Here is a 16,405-nt window from a genome sequence, read left to right as displayed (position 1 = left end):
TTAGAAGCAGATTGCTTTTGCTGAGATGTGTTAAGAGAAAGGGTTTAGGTTGTTTCCTCTGAGTATTATAGAAGGATTAGGATAAACATTATATATATATATATATATATATTCTTTTAATAAAAAATATACTATACTATCACTAATTGCTGAGTTACTCACTTTGGAGGTCCTTAGAGTTCACTTTCACTTTTCACTTTCACCCATTGGGGAAGGAAATGGCAACCCACTCCAGTGTTCTTGCCTGGAGAATCCCAGGGATGGTGGAGCCTGGTGGGCTGCTGTCTATGGGGTCTCACAGGGTCGGACACAACTGAAGCGACTTAGCAGCAGCAGCAGAGTTCCCCAAGCTGTCCATGGACCGTGTTCTTTCTTGTTTGCAAGACTTCCACCTTCAATCAGGACCATCTTATTACCCTTCTCTCCCTGGACCAGCTAAAAAGTTGCCTCTTTTCTGTATCCCTCATAAACCCTTTCCTACCTCTTATTTCCCACTAACTGGCATTCCCTTGCTGGTCCTGTACTATTTCTATAACCATTTCTGGATTAGATTGTATTTTCTTGTGTTTTTGTTTGTTTGTTTTTGCTTTCTCTTTTCTTTTCTACCACACTGAGGGCAAAACCCAACTTAATCATTGTCACTTTTCCAGTGCTGAGAGGAAGTGTTTGAATGGCCTGTAATTACCAAATAGCTCTGCTCAGCAATATTTCATTTCCATGAGTCTGCCAGCCAGCTCTTAGATGTGTTTCACCTTCTTCCTCTTCTGTCAGAACTTTTAGAAGTGACCCAGATTCATGGCTGGAAGTGGAAGGGGTGGTGGACCAAGACTTCCACTAGATTAAACTTGCCTAAAGTGTCACCTTTACCAGTTTCTTAAGTAATATATTGATACAATGTTCATTAAAACTAAGATGAATAGATATTAGAGAAAATAACAGGAACTTTGCAACTGAAACATTAATCTTTGTCCCCAAGACTCACAGGGAAGATAATCAAATGATGTTTCCATTTTGCCATTGTCCTCCTCCATAAACTGTATTGATCACACCCTGCGTTCATTCTCACTTCCCAAGCACTGTTTTGGGGGACTTTGCTCTACCCTGACATAGGCAGGGCCTTTCAAAATTTAATCACCCTGGACTGTCTTACCTACATTCCTCTACTAATCTGAAAAACCTGAACAATTTATTTGAGGATTTTGTTGAGATGTTCTTCTTTGTGGCCTTGTAAAAATGTGTAGCCTCTCTAGGGACTACATTTTAATGCATAGCTATAAAACCAAAATTATTTATTGTTTCTCCTTTCTTCTGTATCCTTATTTTTTTGGTCTGCTTGATCTGCTAAAGATTTAACACAGTGTGTTAAGAGCTCCACTAAGGAATATTTACTGTAAATTAACTGTTTAAGCTGGGCAAGACCTTTAATCAAGGAGGAGTTAGAGAAAAAGGATGCACTTGGCCCTTTGGGCACCTCAGTGATCCTCAAAGATGTTAAGAAGTGTAGTAAAATGGGAGATTAGGAGAGACAAGGATAGGCCAGGGAAGAAAGTCTTGATGAAGAAAGTCACATTGACCTGTTTGTGGAACACCTGCTATTCTTTGGCTTCTCAAAGTGATGCTAGCATCTTATTCCTCATCAGCACAAGAAGCAAAATAGTGATTTATAGACTATTAATCAGCCAGGCTGAGGCCTTATTAAATTGTCTTGGTTCTCTGCTGTGTGGTGAGATAGATTATCCACTGTATTTGTTTTCTGTCATTTATCAGACACCAACTACAAAACTTTCCTGGCTCTTGGAGCCCAAACTGAAGTGAAATCAGAAGTAATGCCCAACAAAAACAGTCATCTTGAGAAGCAAAACATACTTTGTCCCTTTTTCCATAAGTTCTGTCTGTCTAATATTCTTAAATAATGAGTATTTTAGAGGGGGATGAATTAGGAGCTCTCTGTGTAGAGAGTAGGAGATGACATTTCCCTAGTGGGTTCCCCATATTTTACCTTGAACAGAAGAAAGAGGAAGATTTATAAGTTTGTAATCTCTTGCAAACAATATCCTTCATGAGGAATGAAACGTTTTTATTTTCTCCTCTTACTTTGGAACCTCAATCCAATGTAATTTTCATGGACAACTAAATTAAGAACAATATAATGGTAATAATTACATATATGCCAGCGTGTTTGAAGTATTATATATAAATTGACATTTTTAATACTCAGTGGCATTATTACAATTTTACTTATGAAGAAAGTGAGGCAAAGGGATGTTTGTCCAAGGTTAAACAGCTTGTAAGTATCAGAGCCAGGATTTGAACACAGAAAGTTTGCTGTAGACCATTAGGCTACCCCATTTCTTAAATGACTGTTAAGTGTTTCATGTCTCTATGATCTGCAGGCAAAGTTCAGTTCAAGAGGTAGTTACTGAGATCCTATTGTGTGGAGGGCACTGGGCTAACTTCTTTGGCATTATTTTTTCTCAGGGAGAAATAAATCCGTCTCTTAGTTTAAATCGGTTAGAGTTTAGTAGAGAGATTAAGACAAACATGCACATTGTACCTACAGTGTAGAAAGACATTCATGGTGAAAAAATAAGCAAAACACTATGACAATAAAGGTAGAACAAGCTGCAATGGTCTCTAGTAAAATTTAGTGACTGTGTTCTGTCTTTGCTTATCAGTTACAGATCTTTTGTTGTGTTTTTCAATGTCCAGTATAAAGAAACAAAGACTTTATTGTCAATTCTTATGCCTCAGAACCGAGCTTAATCCATCTGAAGTGTGTTACTCTTAATTTCAATGCTTATGTCGACTGTAAGGTTTGTAAAACACGCTTTAGTACTGGCATGATATCACAAAACAAGGCAAATGTGGAAGACAGTGATAGCTCATAAATTGCACCTTATTTATTTACTTTAGCTCTTTTTCTTAACATCATTATTTCTCTTTCACTCTGCCTTGCTCTGAGTCTTGGATTTCCCAGAGTATAAGAGTGTCGTGTACTTTCTGGTGTTTTGAGACAAGCTCAGTTTGTCTTTGCTCTGCAGGGCCTTAAATATTTCTGACAGTTTCCAAACCTTAGCACAATTCAAAGTGTCATGGGAGGACACATGTCTGACTCTTGCTGTGATTATTGTCATAGAGGAAGGGCTCAATTATTATTAAAAAAAAAAACAATCTCTAGTCAGTTTTATTAAGGAAAATTATATATGATTTACTTTTCACCAGTCTGTTCTGGCATGCTTCTAATGATAATCAGAATCACCTGGATCAATAATACCAGTGTGCATACTCTGTAGTATTTTCCACATGCTGTGCCCAATTCAACATTATTGCTACTGTAGTGATGGACACCAGTTTTGGCCAACATGGCATAATACTCTATATCAGATTTCCTCAAGACTGGGCAGTTGTTGGCAAGTATAGCCAGTTTTACTTTGCCTTGCTGCTCATTTTCAGAGTCTGCTTGTACCCCAGCACATACTTTCCACTTTTCATAAGCAGTTGGAGCCTAGAGTTGACTAACTCCAGCGACTTTTTCATTTTCTTTGTGGCCACCATCATCCTGCCTTAGGTGAGGGACACCCCCAACCAAGAGCAGCCTCCAAGACGTCTGAGGAGTGAGAAAGGCATGCTCAATTATTATTGGTTGTTATTGCTGGTTTGTTTGTTTGTTTGTTTTTGGTAATTTCTTTCAGACTTCAAACCTCAGAAACCATTTCTGTTACACCCTCCTGAGTTGAATTCTGTGACAGGAGCAGAGAAAGTGTGTCTGGCAAAGAAAGTCATGTAACACAAAGTTGGGAAACTATAGGTCATTTTGGTCAAGTCCAAATTGTCAAATTTGGTTGAGATATACTGGTGGGCTAATTGTGGATCCATGCATTCATGCCTGCGTGCTGTGTCACTTCCATCGTGTCCAACTCTTTGTGACCCTGTGGACCGTAGCCTGCCAGGCTTCTCTGTCTGTCCATGGGATTCTCCAGGCAAGAAGTGTGAGTAGGTTGCCATGCATTCTTCCAGGATATCTTCTTGACCCAGGGACTGAACCTGTGTCTCCTGAATTGGCAGGTGGGTTCTTTACCTCTGAGTCACTTGGGAAAGCCCAATGGTGAATATGGACTGATAAAATAAATGCAAGTGTTTGACTGCCTTTTGTGACTTTTAACATTTGAGTTGCTTACATCTGAGACAAAAAATCAGACCTGTCCTCTGAGAATGATGTGAAACGTGTGATTCTTTAAAATAACAGACTTGCCCGGAAGTTAAAAAGCAATGGAATTATATTTGAATTTTGAATCTACTTTGTCTTTGTATCTTATTCCAGACAGTCTTACCTGCTTCCATAGCTTGCCCCACACTAATACGTATCTAGATCAGTTTCACTATGAATTTGGGTAAAACATCATTAGCTGCATCTGGAATGGGTTAGATGTGTAACGTATTTCATAATTAAAGTTAAGTTATTTTTAGATTATTTGCTGTTTTGGATTATTTACCCCTCTGCTTTCAGTTATTGCAAAAAGAAGATCAAGATTTGACTTACTATTCATAAAATTCTGAGTTTATCTTCAAGATGTTCATCCCCTAAAGTATACAAGTGGTATGAATAATTCCAGTGCATATGTCAGCTTCTATGTGATGTTCTAGGATGCACACATTCAATATGAACTGTGTTGGGATTCTGTTTTCCCTGGCTCAAGGCAAATATGTTCTTTGAAATGTAGATATGTATAATTAAATATGACTACTAGATTATGTGAATGAAATCTATTTTTCTTTGTAAAACAAGTTGAAAAACAGGACTTAAAGTATCTTGAGGTTTTCTTTTGAAGTCCTAGTTAGTCTATTTAAAAGTGAAAACAGTAGATATAATTATCTGCACCTAGAGTAGAATATACTCTAATGTTTACTAATAAAATGTTAACATGTTTAAGTATTTAAACATTTTATTACCGAACAGTTACCAATCTTGTTCCTTCCAAATATAGGGCTTAGTGGATATAAAGGGTCAAATTTTAAATGAACAAAACATATTTGTTCATAAGCAGATTCATGATTCACAGGTATAAGCAAATTGAGTTTGTTGCTATGCAGATAAGCAGAATCTTTTGGTAAGAGTTGTTGATGGACGTTGAAGAGGCAAAACATATAAGGAGCCATCTTCTTTTGAATAGGAAGAACATATTTATAGTAGAAGGAAAGAATATCCAAATTCATTGCCCTGGTCACAGGTGTCATGTGCATTTCTGATCTACTGTTCTGAGTCTAATAACATCATGTGAGGGCTGCAGAAGGGTGTCATGGACTCCAGCTCCAGAGAACAGGCAGGGCCAGGTGCACCTCAGCAGACACCTGTCTAGGATGGCCAGGGACCAGCAGAACAGGGGGCGCCTCCATGGAGGCCAGTAAAGAATGAGGATGGACAATAGCCAGAATCATATTCAGCATCTTTCCCCCAGTATTAGCATGGCACCTTAGTTATGACTGACCTTCACAAACCAGGGAAGGCAAGGAATAGGGGAATGCAGAAACAACTGGGCTTAAACAACAAAAAGAAAGTTATCCAAATAGGGTGGTATTGATGGAAGACATGGTATTTAACATGGAGCTGATGAGAAATACTCCTGTTGGGCGGGGGAGGGGGGCGGGGAATGTTTATATCCTCATTCCACCTTCCAGTGTGTATGCTCTTTAAAAGTGTTTCAAGGTCAGACCTTTGTTGTTTTGTTGCTTTGTTATCTGAAGCAAAGCTTCATCAAGTAAAACTCAGGGAAATACAAGGAGCAGAGAGGAGAAGGATGAAACCATGGGAGATAGGGGAGGATGCAGTGAGATCAGGGAGAGTTTCTCCAAAGAGAAGTTGTTTGAGCATTATCTCAGCATCAGGAACCTGGTGATGGTAGAGGAAATGCCAGAATGCAGGTATCCTTGCCTTTGTTTCAGTGTCCTTTATACTGCGCTGCCTGTGTTCCTGCCAACCTGCTAGAGCCAGTCTACTCATTGTCTGGCAACAGGCACAGAATAATAAATATAAGCGTTATTCCTGTAAGAAAAGAAAATCTGACCAGTTGTAGATTTGATTTTATTACCGGAGAGCAAAGCAAATTCATACAAATCACAGAGTGACTCAGAACTCTAGACAAGAGGAACACATCCATCACCATGTAAGCCCCCCGTGAATCTCAGGATTCCATGGGAAACATGTTTTGGTGGTATGTTATAAACAAGCCCATGTGGAACTGGGGTGTACAAGTAACTGCTTTATCTGCAAAGATTTGTCCACCTCTTAGGAAAAGAATGTAGCAGAATAACTAACTACCCAAGAGCAACATCTGTAAGTCCTAGGATACTGCTTAGCCCAGCAGCCTCAGCCTCACAAAGCTAAAAGCTTTGCTCCCACATCAGCTGGGGCCTCCGCAGGCCTGTGTCCTTGGCTCAGGGTCAGATGATTACATAATACTTGTTATAAGTGAGCCAGCAGAACAAGGAACCAGAAGGGCAAGAATGCTTAAAGGCACAACTGTCACACCCAGGAGACGCTCTCCAGGGGTGCCTGAGTGCTGGGTTTGGGAGCACCGTATTGATGGGAATTAGCACATCTTAGCAGAAGGGCCACTCCAGTACTCTTGCCTGGAAAATCCCATGGATGGAGGGAGCTGGTAGGCTGCAGTCCATGGGGTCACTAGGAGTCAGATACGACTGAGGGACTTCACTTTCACTTTTCACTATCATGCATTGGAGAAGGAAATGGCAACCCACTCCAGTCTTCTTGCCTGGAGAATCCCAGGGACGGGGAGCCTGGTGGGCTGCCGTCTCTGGGGTCGCACAACTTCGGATATGACTGAAGCAACTTAGCAGCAGCAGCAGCAGCAGAGGGGCCAGAGGGGCCAAGGTCATGGGCACAGTTGTGAAATGAGTTACTGCTGTGCACATTTCCCCACTCTTAATACCTACTGATTGGAGTTATTTGTTAACTAAAGAGTGACCAAAAATGCTTTTGTTGTTCTGATTGTGATGAGCTTAAATACCCTTGACCAGAATGTAGAGATTGTTTGGGGTTCTTGAGGTCATTCCTCCTGCTTAGGGTCTTTGTCACACCAAAGTACTTAAATTCTTAAACACTTGGCTTCTGTTCCAGTTTGGCTTCTGGAACGAGACAAAATAGAGTTCATAGACATTGTCTCCTGGTCCCCTAACTCCTAACTTCTTCACTCCACAACACACAGGATTCAGTTAGTAGCCCCTTCCCCTCTAGCCTCCACTTTGACAAAATTAAATTCTCTTTTATAGTTCCCCTCATTACTTCAACCTTTAAAGAGCCTCTCTATTCTAACTTATTTTCTTTTATTTTTTTCACTGACCTCTTCTTTTATTCATTCACTGTCTGAACATTTGTCTATTGAGGTGGCTCTACCAGGTACTTGGGAAACAAAACACACGTGGTCCATGCTCTCTGGATTCACAGTATAGCAGGGTGGATTGTAAGTTTCCACTTCAAAAAGAAGCAGAATCACACATGCTAGTCTACAAAGAATCCAACATGGTATGTCATCTTTAGCAAGACTATTGAAAAAATTACAAATCATATGAAATAAACCTTAGAGTGAAAAAGTGTATCAAGAACCCAGAGAAAGATCTAAACACGGAAATTTACAGGGGGATTCTGAGAATCGATAAATCTTCTATTCTGGTTAGTAAAAATAAGGTTATATCTATGCTCTAACTCCACTTCAGGAGTGAAAGCTTGTCTAAACCTACATTTCAGAAATGTGTCTTAATCATAAAAGAAGCCAGTCTCCTCTTGCGGATGGCGCAAATGGTACCCAGGGTCATTTCCTCTGGGTGTTACTTAGGCATTTCATTAAGGTACAAGTGACAGTGGGTTCAGCAGGAGAGTTGCTGACATAGCGAGTGGTGAGTTACCCAGGGCTGCTGCAGACCCATGGCTCCACTAGTGTCCTAGCACGTTTCCTTTCCTCCCGCCCCTTCTCCTTGAGGATATGGCATCTATCTGCAGGGTAACGTTTCAAAAGGGGTTCTTGGAGTTCCAGCCAATAAACTTAATTTCCAGGTGGGAAATAAAAAGACAAGGGGACATACATTTAAAGTATATTGTCCATAAACCCTACCCAATAACTTCTGCTTACATCTCAGTGGCCAAAACTCATTATGGGGCCACATTCATTTCCAATCCCAGTAAAATCTGTTAGCAAGTGTTAAGGGGAGAAAGAGTGCTGGGTGGACTAGCAGGCTTCACCACCCCTGCAACTGAGACACAAGGACCTCACTGAAATCTCTAATCTGGAGGAGAAAAATATTGTGGGCATGAGAGTGGAAGGTCAGGCAAAGGAGACCAGGGCCTAAGGACGCTCCTCGCACAGACTCCTGTGTCAACTTCTCTCTAGCAAACATAAAAAGAATTTTGTGACTAAGTTTTAGAATTTGGTACTAAGAAGCTTCATCACCTTTTTCTCCTCAAATAATTGGAATTCTAGAACATTTTTTTAAATAAGTGCAGGTGTATACTGTACATTGATTTATGAATATATATTTCTAATATATACTTCTTTGCATAAACATTGAGGCCTGTGTATTCCTCTCTTAGAGAATAACTGATGTGCTGTTTTTAAAATAGTGACCCAGGAGAAAATTTGTTGACCGCATTATATTTATTTCATATATGTTGGAAATATGTAATTTTAAAAAATGGTTTATTTTTAGAAGCACTTGTTTCAACTGTTAAAGATTGTTTCCCACCTACCAGCCATCCAAAATATTCTAGGTTTTTCTCAAAACAAATATTGACAGTAGAGAAATGAGGTTACCATTTTGTCCTCCAGGTAATCTTCCCAACTCAGGGATCAAACTCACATCTCCTACATTGGCAGGAGGATTCTTTAGCACTGAGCCACCTGGGAAGGCCATATGAAAAAGCATAACCCTTTAAATATAATCCTATCTCATCTTAAAAGCAGAATATGGAAACCTGTTTGAATGATGCAGTCAATTTTAACGAAACTTTTACAGAATTATAATATATCAAACATTGGTATTAACAAGAGGGCAGCAATTAGAGTTCCAACAGGAAACAGTACACTCAAAGCGGGCTATTTCAGGGAGGGTCCATTTTCAAAGGCACTGTTTACAAAGATGGGGATAGGGTGTGGGAGAGTCATAGAGGGGCGTAAGGACCTGGGCCAGGACTGGAGGGAATGCGATTACCTCTTCTAGATCGAAAGGGGACCAAAATAGAAAGATGTTAGCAGAACCAGAGGGAGAGAGATGAGTAAGGAGAGTTGTCTTGAGCTAAAGTGGTTGTAGGTCCAGGGAAAGCCAAGGAATAAATACCCCCATCTCCTGCTGAGCTTCCATTAGCCACATCCAACCAACAGGCAGAGTGCCTGCAAGTCCCATTGATCTGTTGCATGCAGGGCAGCCCTGGGGCAGAGAGCAGAGGGAGGAGGAAAAACAGTGGACCTGGAGGGGTAAGCAGAAGTCATCTCACACAGCAAGTTAAGAATGTGTCCATCTATCATGTGCGATTTTCTACACCTTGAGATACCAAAGGCTCTTCATCTTGAGGGAATACGTAATGTCACACTCTGTTTGTCAGCTTAATAGTTATCTCCTGGTATCACCGAGGCAACTTTAAAGCTACTCTGCTACCTTTCCAGAAACCACCTCCAAAAGCTAATTAATGGTGCACCCTTGTTAACACATGCAGATTTGGCATTATTAGTATAATTGAAAGGATTTTAATAGTCTCACCTCCCCCCACCACACTGAGTGCTACATACTCCAGTCAGAGTAAATTAAACTCATTAATCAAAGTGGTAAAAATGATATAAGATACAGGATACAAGCAGAACTGTGAGGAGACTAACAGCCCTCGTTATGTTTAATTTTGTTCCCCAGCAAAGGATAATAAATTCAGATTGTAACATCACAATAAAATATTTAATTATTCAGGGGCAGGGCAAGACACATTATAATTAATTCCCTCTTATGCATCTTCATTTAGGTGGTAATAGATACAATTGAGTAGCCCAGCCAGTCTTAAGTTAAAGATTTGACATGAGATCTCAACCACTCTATCACCTTGGAAAATGTTCCTGCCACATGGAGCTTGCCTTGGGTTGGGAGTGTGACGATAACTATTCCCTCAGTGAGTTTTGATGCCCTTGATTCATTCTCAGTCCAACAGATCTCTGGTGAGTGTCAGCTGTTTCAGAGTTCTGTGTCATGTGGTGCCAACAAGTGAATAAGCAGAGTAAGTACCTCCACTCATAGAGCTTACATGAGGACTGAAACAAAATCCATTCTTCTCTTACCCTTGAAGCTCTCCCTGAGCTGTCCCCAGTTTGCTTCTCGGACCTCATTCTGTGTCACCTTCCTTGTTGCTCACTATTCTGCATTTTGCTGTTTCTCAAGCATACCAAACTCCCTCCTACTTCACATGCTATGCATTTGCTCTTCCACCTGTCTAGAATCTGTTTTCCCCCAAGATGTCTATGTAACTGGTTTCCTCTCATCATTAAGTTCTCTGATTAAGAGAGCCCTATCCTAACCACCTTTCTCTAAAACCTCCCTTAGACCCAATTACTCTAATTTTTAAATATTCTTTATGTCACTTATCACTATCCCAAATGGGCTTCCTGGTGTGTTTACTTTTTGTTCATCTCTTCACTCATCTTCAGTAGGACATACACCTCACAGGAGGAAGGACCTTGTTTGTCTTCGTGATTCTCAGTATGTCTGTAGCCTGGCACATCACAGGTTCTCAGCAAACATTTGTGACTATGGCTGATCATATTTTCCAAAGATTATGACAGTAGTATCTCCCAGCCTCCATGTTTTTCTGTTAATAAAACCTAGTCACATCTTCAATGGCAACCCACTCCAGTACTCTTGCCTGGAAAATCCCATGGACGGAGGAGCCTGGTAGGCTTCAGTCCATGGGGTTGCGAAGAGTCGGACACCTGAGCGACTTCACTTTCACTTTTCACTTTCATGCACTGGAGAAGGAAATGGCAACCCACTCCAGTGTTCTTGCCTGGAGAATCCCAGGGATGGCAGAGCCTGGTGGGCTGCCATCTATGGGGTTGCACAGAGTCGGACACGACTTAAGTGACTTAGCAGCAGCAGCAGTCACATCTTCATCAAGAGGTAGAGAATTAGTCTCCACATCTTCAATCTTGGAGGGGTGAAGGGCATTTTTTTTTTGCTTATATCCAATAGGATACTGTGAAATTGATACTGTGTAACTTAAGAGACGAGGTTATACATGGTGATACATCTTCCCTTTGCAGTTCAAATCAACCCACTTGAAGAGGCCCTGAAACCGTATGAAGAGAATGAGGTACCCAGCTGCATTCCCCCTGCACTCCCCCATCCCCCAGCTGCCCCAGCCTTGTCCTCTCTTCCCTCCAGCCACCATCTGACTTGAAACCAAATGAGAACCCTGAACCAAAACCACCTATCAGAGCCTTTCCAAAATTTCTGAGCCTTAGAAACTAGGAGAGGTAATAACATGATTATTGTTGATTCAGACCACCAAGTTTGGGAGAGATCTGTTACCCAGTAGTAGGTAACCAAGAGGTGAATGACAGTCTGAATGAATGAATGAACTAACAAAGTACAGCTTATTACTGCTAGTCTGATTCCAAATGGAGAAAAGGGCATGCTATTAGGATGGAAGACAATGTTTCAGAGATCTGTGTAGATCTCTGTGTAGATCTGTCTAAATAGAAATCAAATACTTCAACAGAATTCCAATATCAAGTGCCCCGAGTTTAATACAGATTCATTTATCCTATTGACTAAATAATAGCTTAAGGCATTTTTTTTTACCACTGCATAGAAATTATATGGGGCAAACTTTCTTTCTAATCACAAGTTAACACTTTTTCATGGTAGACATTGTTAATTGTTTATGGCATTGTTCTTGCTAACTGTGGCCTCACAGTCCTCTCCCGGCCACCATTAATAGCTGATTAGCATGATGCTTGTGATTTTTGCTGTACAAGCCTTAAGGAGACCCCTGTGTCCCAGATGAGCAGCACAGGTTGTCTTCGTTCCCCTCCTCCCACCACACCTTTCCTCTAGTAACACCAAGACTAGGAACAGCATGAGAATTTTGAAAACTGAAAACATTTGTGCTCCTCTGTTAACATGTGGAATTCTTTGGGAGTATCTCCTTCCATCTCTGATGAAGGAGGCAGTATTTGATTAAAGACTTTGAAACTTCTCGCTGATTGGCAAGAAGAAATGGAGATCTCTATTGATAAGAATTTGTGGAGAGTTGGTAGATGCTAGGTGCTAGGATGGTGCTAGCATTTTTGAGAACTTTCCTAGTTGATTTGTATTCGGAAACAGTGGATTATTAGTTCTGAAAGGATTTTTTTTACTCATAATCACCTCATGTCTTTGTATCTCTCACTCTTTTACTCACATACATCTGTTTCTTCTTATCCATAAAAATGACATAGTGTTATTATTTACTTTCTGTTAAACTGAGGAAATCTAAATCCTTTTAGTCAAAGGCATTTATTTATTGTCTCAAATACTGACTTCATCAAGCAATGTATCCTAGCTCCCTGTGCTATTAGTGGTTACTCTTTCAGAATTCCAATATCAGTTGGCATTTCTTAGAGACTTCCACTATTCCATCTGATATAATTATTTTTGCAATTACTTTAACTCCTCCAATTATGCTGAAACTCCTTGAGGGCAGAAATCATTTCTAATTCATCTTTATATTCCCTGCAGAGTCTGATAAATAGGCAATTCAGAGGATCCAAAATGTCAGTGCTGCTTTGCCACTCAAATTTCTTCTAATGCGTACCAACGTCTCCCTTCCACAGAAGTCCATTTATAATCTGACAAGGAAGCATATCAGGGGACCATTCTGATTACTGAGTTATGGTTCTTAACTGGTGATATAACTGAGTCCCTCTCCTGCAAAATGTGGTTTTGGGAAATGCAGGGAAGGCATATTTTGTTTGTCACAAAATTTGGAGTATTTGTAGCTGATGTTTAGCACCGAAGATCCAAGAATGCTGAAAATTGACATGTGAGGAACAGTCTTGTGTAACAAGAAAATATCCTGCTAAAACATCAGTAATGTACCTAGAGAAGCACCACTGGACTATTTATCTGGCTGTATTAACAACAGCCCCATTATTTTCACTTATATTGTGCCAGACACTAAAAAAAAATTCACCCTACCCATAACTCTCCACATTTATTGTGCATACAGTCACCTGGAAGAAAGATTACACCACAGATTGCTGGGCACCACCCTAAAATTTCTGATTCATTAGGTTTGTGATGAGACTGAAAAATGCATTTTTTTATAACCTCCTATATGGTACTGGTTTTGTTGGTCCAGAGATTGCTCTTGAAGAAGCACAGATCTACTAGTATTTAACCTGTGTTAGCCTATCAGTATTTAACCTCATGATTTTCCTCTGAATTACATTCTGCATGATTCCTATTGTTTTTTAGATGAGAAAGCCAAATTAGGCGGCTGCGACGGGCGCGCTAAGCGTGGCCGAGAGGAGCTACCCCACGTCTGAGGTCAGGGGCAGAAGTCGAGAGGACCCCATGCCTGAAGGGCGGAGGCCAAGAGGAGTTACCCCACGTCCGAGGTCAGGGGGGGTGCCCGAGAGGAGATACCCAGTGTCCGAGGTCAGGGGCAGCAATGAGAGGAGTTACCCCCCGTCTGAGGTCAGGGGCGGCAGCTGGGAGGAGATACCCTACGCCCTTAAGCCCGAGGCCAGGGGTGGCGGGTGGGAGGACCAACCCCACTCCGTGGCTGCGTGGGCACAGGAGGGCCTAGAGCTATCCCACGTTGAAGGTCAGGAAGGGTGGTGGTGAGGAGATACCCCTCGTCCAAGGTAAGGAGCATTGGCTGCGCTTTGCTGGAGCAGCCGTGAAGAGATACGCCACGCCCAAGGTAAGAGAAACCCAAGTAAGACAATAGGTGTTGCAAGAGGGCATCAGAGGGCAGACACACTGAAACCATACTCACAGAAAACTAGTCAATCTAATCACACAAGGACCACAGCCTTGTCTAACTCAATGAAACTAAGCCATGCCCGTGGGGCAACCCAAGATGGGCGGGTCATGGTAGAGAGATCTGACAGAATGTGGTCCACTGGAGAAGGGAAGGGCAAACCACTTCAGTATTCTTGCCTTGAGAACCCCATGAACAGTATGAAAAGGCAAAATTATAGGATACTGAAAGAGAAACTCCCCAGGTCAATAGGTGCCCAATATGCTACTGGAGATCAGTGGAGAAATAACTCCAAAAAGAATGAAGGGATGGAGCCAAAGCAAAAAGAATACCCAGCTGTGGATGTGACTGGTGATAGAAGCAAGGTCCGATGCTGTAAAGAGCAATATTGCATAGGAACCTGGAATGTCAGGTCCATGAATCAAGGCAAATTGGAAGTGGTCAAACAAGAGATGGCAAGAGTGAATGTCGACATTCTAGGAATCAGCGAACTGAAATGGACTGGAATGGGTGAATTTAACTTAGATGACCATTATATCTACTACTGCGGGCAGGAATCCCTCAGAAGAAATGGAGTAGCCATCATGGTCCACAAAAGAGTCCGAAATGCAGTACTTGGATGCAATCTCAAAAACGACAGAATGATCTCTGTTCATTTCCAAGGCAAACCATTCAATATCACAGTAATCCAAGTCTATGCCCCAACCAGTAACACTGAAGAAGCTGAAGCTGAACGATTCTATGAAGACCTACAAGACCTTTTAGAACTAACACCCAAAAAAGATGTCCTTTTCATTATAGGGGACTGGAATGCAAAAGTAGGAAGTAAAGAAATACCTGGAGTAACAGGCAAATTTGGCCTTGGAATATGGAATGAAGCAGGGCAAAGACTAATAGAGTTTTGCCAAGAAAATGCACTGGTATAACAAACACCCTCTTCCAACAACACAAGAGAAGACTCTACACATGGACATCACCAGATGGTCAACACCGAAATCAGACTGATTATATTCTTTGCAGCCAAAGATGGAGAAGCTCTATACAGTCAGCAAAAACAAGACCAGGAGCTGACTGTGGCTCAGACCATGAACTCCTGATTGCCAAATTCAGACTTAAATTGAAGAAAGTAGGGAAAACCACTAGACCATTCAGGTATGACCTAAATCAAATCCCTTATGATTATACAGTGGAAGTAAGAAATAGATTTAAGGGCCTAGATCTGATAGATAGAGTGCCTGATGAGCTATGAAATGAGGTTCTTGACATTGTACAGGAAACAGAGATCAAGACTCCATCAAGATTCCATCCCCATGGAAAAGAAATGCAAAAAGTAAAATGGCTGTCTGGGGAGGCCTTACAAATAGCTGTGAAAAGAAGAGAAGCAGAAAGCAAAGGAGAAAAGGAAAGATATAAACATCTGAATGCAGAGTTCCAAAAAATAGCAAGAAGAGATAAGAAAACCTTCTTCAGCGATCAATGCAAAGAAATAGAGGAAAACAACAGAATGGGAAAGACTAGAGATCTCTTCAAGAAAATCAGAGATACCAAAGGAACATTTCATGCAAAGATGGGCTCAATGAAGGACAGAAATGGTATGGACCTAACAGAAGCAGAAGATATTAAGAAGAGGTGGCAAGAATACACAGAAGAACTGTGCAAAAAAGATCTTCACGACCCAGATAATCACGATGGTGTGATCACTGACCTAGAGCCAAACATCCTGGAATGTGAAGTCAAGTGGGCCTTAGAAAGCATCACTATGAACAAAGCTAGTGGAGGTGATGGAATTCCAGTTGAGCTATTCCAAATCCTGAAAGATGATGCTGTGAAAGTGCTGCACTCAATATGCCAGCAAATTTGGAAAACTCAGCAGTGGCCACAGGACTGGAAAAGGACAGTTTTCATTCCAATCCCAAAGAAAGGCAATGCCAAAGAATGCTCAAACTGCCACACAATTGCACTCATTTCACATGCTAGTAAAGTAATGCTCAAAATTCTCCAAGCCAGGCTTCAGCAACATGTGAACCATGAACTTTCTGATGTTCAAGCTGGTTTTAGAAAAGGCAGAGGAACCAGAGACCAAAATGCCAACATCCACTCGATCATGGAAAAAGCAAGAGAGTTCCAGAAAAACATCTATTTCTGCTTTATTGACTATGCCAAAGCCTTTGACTGTGTGGATCACAATAAGCTGTGGAAAATTCTGAAAGAGATGGGAATACCAGAACACCTGATCTGAGAAATTTGTATGCAGGTCAGGAAGCAACAGTTAGAACTGGACATGAAACAACAGACTGCTTCCAAATAGGAAAAGGAGTACATCAAGGCTGTATATTGTCACCCTGTTTATTTAACTTATATGCAGAGTACATCATGAGAAACGCTGGGCTG

At 41.1% G+C, this 16,405-nt stretch overlaps 1 long non-coding RNA gene and 1 pseudogene across 3 annotated transcripts in view; one reads left to right on the top strand and one right to left on the bottom strand.

Moving 5' to 3' along the window:
- LOC104999087 overlaps positions 1 to 16,405 on the top strand; it is a 283,904-nt gene that overhangs the window by 75,513 nt on the left and 191,986 nt on the right. The gene's annotated exons all lie outside the window — the stretch shown is intronic.
- Positions 2,970 to 3,606, bottom strand: LOC104999085 (annotated as a pseudogene).

This window comes from Bison bison, unplaced genomic scaffold (genome assembly GCF_000754665.1).
Source record: "Bison bison bison isolate TAMUID 2011002044 unplaced genomic scaffold, Bison_UMD1.0 scf7180017864343, whole genome shotgun sequence".
Taxonomy (NCBI): domain Eukaryota; kingdom Metazoa; phylum Chordata; class Mammalia; order Artiodactyla; family Bovidae; genus Bison; species Bison bison.
Note: the sequence above shows the minus strand (reverse complement) of the source record. Positions and strands in the feature narration are given on the sequence as shown.